Source organism: Thalassophryne amazonica, chromosome 10, assembly GCF_902500255.1.
Source record: "Thalassophryne amazonica chromosome 10, fThaAma1.1, whole genome shotgun sequence".
Taxonomy (NCBI): domain Eukaryota; kingdom Metazoa; phylum Chordata; class Actinopteri; order Batrachoidiformes; family Batrachoididae; genus Thalassophryne; species Thalassophryne amazonica.
In genome coordinates this window covers 68,445,506-68,451,746 of record NC_047112.1, presented here as the reverse complement: position 1 = coordinate 68,451,746, position 6,241 = coordinate 68,445,506, and the positions used below count along the sequence as shown (strand labels likewise).

The following is a 6,241-nucleotide window of genomic DNA, read 5'->3' as shown; positions in this document are numbered from 1 at the left end:
AGCTCTGTGACCCGCAAACTTTTTATTTACCCTAGGGACACAAAGTAGTCCTGCACCCTGAGAACGCAAAGCCCGGGCCATTACGTAGGGTTTAATTAGGTCAACTAAGTAGGGAGGTGCCCATCCGTGAACACTTTTATAGGTTAGTAACAGAACCTTAAAATCTGATCTCACAGGGACAGGAAGCCAGTGAAGAGACACCAAAATGGGTGTAATGTGGTCAAACTTTATGCTTTGTGTCAAAACTCTGGCAGCAGCATTTTGAACCAATTGGAGACTCCTAATGCTGGACTGCGGTAAACCAGAAAATAGAACACTGCAGTAGTCCAATGTAGAAGAGACAAACACATGAAACAGGGTCTCAGCATCAGCCATAGACAGGATTGGACGAATCTTGGCAAATATTTCGCAGGTGGAAGAAAGCAGTCCTAGTAATATTTCTAATGTGGAGGCCAAAGGACAACGAAGGATCAAAAATTACCCCAAGGTTCCTTACTTTGTCAGTGTGATCTATGACACACACAAGCCTAGGCTAAGTGTTAGCTGATCAAACTGATGCCGATGTCTCGCTGGACCAAGAACCATCAATTTGGTCTTGTCCAAGTTTAAAAGTAGGAAGTTTCTAGGCATCCAGCTTCTCACTGATGCAAGGCCATCTTCTAAGGATTTTATGTGAATAAGATTACCAGCAGTTATCGGCATATATAACTAAGTATCATCAGCATAGCAGTGAAAGGTAAAACGCTGCAATATGTGTCCAAATGGTGCTATATAAAGGGAGAAAAGCAGGGGGCCTAAGACGGACCCCTGTGGAACCCCAAATTTCATGTCACTAAGGTTAGAGGTAGTGTTATTGTACAAAACACAGTGAGAACAACTGGTCAGGTATGACATCGACCACACAAGGGCAGTAATCCTAAAATAATTCTCCAGCCTGTTGAGTAGAATATGATGATCCACAGTATCAAACGCAGCACTGAGATCTAACAGCACCACAACCATAGTGGTGTCCGAGTCCATTGCAAGCAGAAGATCATTTATCACTTCAGTGAGAGCTGTTTCTGTGGAATGATATGTTCTAAAAGCAGAATGCATATAAGATAGTCCACAAGCTGCTGTGAAACAAAGTTTTACAGAATTTTAAAACAAAATGATAGATTTGATATCGGCCTATAGTTTTTCAATACACCAGGGTCAAGATTAGATTTCTTAAGTAATGGTTTAATCACTGCAGATTTGAAACATTTAGGAACAGATCCCTAAACAGACAGTACTTTGTGGCAGAATACCTGAGCACTGTGTCCAACCCAAACCCATGATCAAGGAAATCCTTGACCATGTACAGCAGGAGTGCCCAGCCTTTTCTGAACCAAGATCTATATTTAAAGTTGAAAGTGTATCGAGATCTACCAAGCCATATTTATTGCCATAGCATAGCCACAATATATTGTGCACCAATATAATAACATTTTTCTGGCACAAAGATAAAATTTGAACAATAGTAACACATTATTGAAGTAAAAGTGTATGGTGCAAAGAATAAGCACAAGTAGGCCTAGGACTGGCCTGTAACAACACAACAACAAACAACCTAAATAATACAATGTCTAATTCAAGTTGGAGGGGGGGTGATGTGGTTAAGCGTTGGGCTTCAGACCAGGGGATCCTCTGTTCAAACCAAAGCATGACCAGAAAATCACTAAGGGCCCTTGGGCAAGGTCCTTAATCCCCTAGTTGCTCCCAGTGTGTAGTGAGTACCTTGTATGGCAGCACCCTGACATCGGGGTGAATGTGAGGCATTATTGTAAAGCGCTTTGAGCATCTGATGCAGATGGAAAAGCGCTATATAAATGCAGTCCATTTACCATTTATTTACCACTTCCCTATCTTAGTGGGACTTTTGAGAGGACGCAGCTAGTCTCTCATACTTCGGACAGTAGGAGCTGAGTACAGTCGTAAGCAGGCTGCAAGGTGGTCATCCATCATGGTGGATCTATGTTTTGATTTTCATGTGCGAAAAGGCAGACTCACACCAATATGTTGATCCAACAAGTGCAGTCAAATCCTGTACAGTTTGTTCAAGGTTGGGCTGCTTCTCTTTCTGCATCAGATTTGGACATTCATGTCAGGTGTTGCTCTGGATTTGAGCTCAGTGTAATTTTTCAGTGTGAGGATCCAGGTTGAAGATGCCACTGATACCACTTTGGACGTTACACAATCCACATTTTGCGGGGGGGTTGATATTTGCATTTGTATTTTTTGTTGTATGAGAGTTGTCGATATGTAATGTATGTTCATTTGAAACGTGAAAAGAGAAAAATAATGTATTCAAAAAAAAGATGCTCTGCACGTGATTATCATCACGTGCACTCTGAGGCTCTGCCAAGTCTTTGCCCTTGTCAGGTCCGTTGCCCTAACTAGACCTGGCACTTAAACTGTAAACACTAAGCTTTCGTTCATCACTGTGGCTGAGCAATCATTTAGCTTAAATGCAGCATATATGAATGGGTACATAATTATTATGATTGAATGAGTAAATGAAGTATAAAATAATATAATTCAGACAATAATAAATGTAGAATCCTTTAACAAGTCAGCTAAGACATATTCTTTCAGTCTTGTGGCTGGTTTCACTCCCACATCACACAGATAACAGATAGTTGATACAGTTCATTTCACAAGAAGCAGAAACTTAACTCAGACTACTTTTGATTACATTGAATATCATGTAAGCAGGCAATGATTAATTAAATAAATGGTAACAACTCATAAAATCCCCATCATTTCCCTCCTCTTTTAGCATTTATTTTCAGTTAGCTAGTGTAAAAATAAATGTATTTACAGTGTATGACAATAATTCAGCATAATTTCACTCATGAGCACTTGTTTACACATTTTCACTCATAACTTCATTACTTTACACTGTCAAATATCATCATAAGTGTCTTGTCCTTAGTCCACATTATCACATCCTTCCTGGGGCTCCTCGAGGTTCAAAAGTGTATAGGTTGGTGTGTGAGCCAATTGTAATTGCACAAACAGCTTGGTTGCCAGCCTGGTAATCATTGCCTTAATACAGGGTATGGCACAGCAGGAGAAAACAATCAAAACTCCAATCAAAATCAGAACCAGTGTAAAGAATTTTAGCAATATTTGCCACCAGGAGCCGGAGGTAAACCACCCCCACAGGCTCCATTGTGCTGCTGTTTCCTGAAACTCGGTGGTCATAGTACTTTGCATTTTTTCCAGGACCCTCATCGCTTGTTGTGCCGAATCAGAATTTATCTCATCAGATATATATGTACAGCACGTGGCATTTATCATTCCACATACTCCGCCTTGTGCCGCTGTTAACAAATCTAACACTAATCGATTTTGGAGGACCATCGTACGGATTTCGGTCAACATTTTGTTTTGGGCTTTGTTGACTACGAGAGACGCGTTTAGGAATACAGCCAATCGATAATTTACTGTTTCTAATCAAAAATGTAAGTTTGGAATACCCAACCAGGGCAACATGGACAGACCACCCCTCTCCCAATCTTTCTAGATCTTAAACTCCTTGGGCACATCATCGCTCTGCCAGATGTGTTTTACCTGGTGAATCTTCACGTCGTCTAAATTCCGCCTCACCCTTTCTGGCCTTTTGGGCTCGGCCGCGACGACAAAGGTGTGATCTGACACCTGGGTAGGGGCGCAAATTCCATCCCATCCCGGTGGGAGATTCAGGTACAAGCGTGTACCACAAACCCAGAACACGTCATCCACTGGCCATGTTCCGTTCTGGGCCGGTAACCATAATTTTGCTATCCTGAAGCAACTGTGATCTGTTGGACAGGAGGTCTGTCCCACTTTCCACAATATAGGGTTTCAGATTTGGTTGTGTTAACTTGAATACACTCTCCAACATTTAGGCGAGTCTCTACACATCTCTTAGCAGTCAACCGTCCCACTGATACATTCCCTTCCTGATAATAACAAATTGGAAATTTAATTCCGTGGGGTATTTGGCCACAAGTGCAGATGCCTTAATCCTAGTCAAGGTTACTAATTGACTACATGGGTCATAAAGTTTCCCCCAATGAGATCCATTCCATCCGCTGTATGCTTTGGACATATATACGTGATCCTCACCAGTCATTGTTACGTACATAGCTTGAACAATACAGTCAGTGAAACCATAACTAAATGGTCGTGCCCATAAAGTTGGTTGTGTGCTGGATATTGGGATGTATGAACAGACATAACAGTCTGTCTCATTAACTGATTGAGCTACGATTGTTGCATAATTGTACCATGAGTTTTGCTGTAATGGATTGTCTGTGGTATCGTTTTTTTATCTCATCGAGTAGTGCTAGCATCTGTTTAGGTATGTATCTTTTATTGATTTTTGCGAACGCTTCGCTTTGTCTAGCCGTCCCATGTAACCGGAAATGATGAAGTAAATATATTGCCACTGCTAACAGAAGCAACATTATCATACAACAACAAAAACAAGAGCATTTCTTTCTGCTATGAACCTCTCGGATTTCTCCCTTACGTTGTCTAACTCTTTCTCTCCTCAGCAGGAGCTCTTCGTCCTTCATGTTGACTGGTACAGGTGTCATCTTTAGTGACAGTTCAAAAGGTGCAGTTTATGTGGGCTTAGGGGCTGAAGGTGACAGTTCACAGTCTCAGTTCAGTTCAGCAAGGGACTGAGGGACTCTGAAACTTTTTTTGTTAATGTTATTTCCCTTCAGTTGTAGTGTATAAATCTGTACTATTATCAGTATGTGTAAGGCATGTTGCAAGTGGACTTAAGATAATGTGTCATGTACTCTGTCCTGTGCCCTGTTCTTGACATTTCTTTTAAACACAGGTGCACAGGATTAGAACAGGATCGTCTTGTCTCCTGTTTTCAAAGATGCAGTTTCGTCTGCTTCTGTCTCCTGGTCTGGTCACGTCAGCTTCAGTGCTCTTACTTCAAGCTTGTAGTACGTCTGCTTCTGATCCTGGTCTGAGTTGACAGGCCTCTTCTTGGTCACAGCTGGTTACTCGTCTGCTTCAGCCTTTGGTCTTTGTCTTTGTAGTGGGATAGATGCACCCAAGATGATCTTTTCCTCTGGGCTGGATGCCTTTTCCTCTGGGTTGTCAATCAATCAATCAACTCAATCAACTTTTTTCTTGTATAGCGCCAAATCACAACAAACAGTTGCCCCAAGGCGCTCCACATTGCAAGGCAAGGCCATACAATAATTATGAAACACAGTCTACGTCTAAAGCAACATAACCAAGGGATGGTCCAGGGTCACCCGATCCAGCCCTAACTATAAGCCTTAGCGAAAATGAAAGTTTTAAGCCTAATCTTAAAAGTAGAGAGGGTATCTGTCTCCCTGATCTGAATTGGGAGCTGGTTCCACAGGAGAGGAGCCTGAAAGCTGAAGGCTCTGCCTCCCATTCTACTCTTACAAACCCTAGGAACTACAAGTAAGCCCGCAGTCTGAGAGCGAAGCGCTCTAATGGGGTAATATGGTACTACGAGGTCCCTAAGATAAGATGGGACCTGATTATTCAAAACCTTATAAGTAAGAAGAAGAATTTTAAATTCTATTCTAGCATTAACAGGAAGCCAATGAAGGGAGGCCAACACGGGTGAGATATGCTCTCTCCTGCTAGTCCCCGTCAGTACTCTAGCTGCAGCATTCTGAACCAACTGAAGGCTTTTTAGGGAACTTTTAGGACAACCTGATAATAATGAATTACAATAGTCCAGCCTAGAGGAAACAAATGCATGAATTAGTTTTTCAGCATCACTCTGAGACAAGACCTTTCTGATTTTAGAGATATTGCGTAAATGCAAAAAGGCAGTCCTACATATTTGTTTAATATGCGCTTTGAATGACATATCCTGATCAAAAATAACTCCAAGATTTCTCACAGTATTACTAGAGATCAGGGAAATGCCATCCAGAGTAACGATCTGGTTAGACACCATGCTTCTAAGATTTGTGGGGCCAAGTACAATAACTTCAGTTTTATCTGAGTTTAAAAGCAGGAAATTAGAGGTCATCCATGTCTTTATGTCTGTAAGACAATCCTGCAGTTTAGCTAATTGGTGCGTATCCTCTGGCTTCATGGATAGATAAAGCTGGGTATCATCTGCGTAACAATGAAAATTTAAGCAATACCGTCTAATAATACTGCCTAAGGGAAGCATGTATAAAGTGAATAAAATTGGTCCTAGCACAGAACCTTGTGGAAC

At 41.5% G+C, this 6,241-nt stretch overlaps 1 protein-coding gene across 1 annotated transcript in view; it reads left to right on the top strand.

Moving 5' to 3' along the window:
- The window catches only part of slc5a9 (solute carrier family 5 member 9), a 150,758-nt gene that overhangs the window by 43,195 nt on the left and 101,322 nt on the right, over positions 1 to 6,241 (top strand). The gene's annotated exons all lie outside the window — the stretch shown is intronic.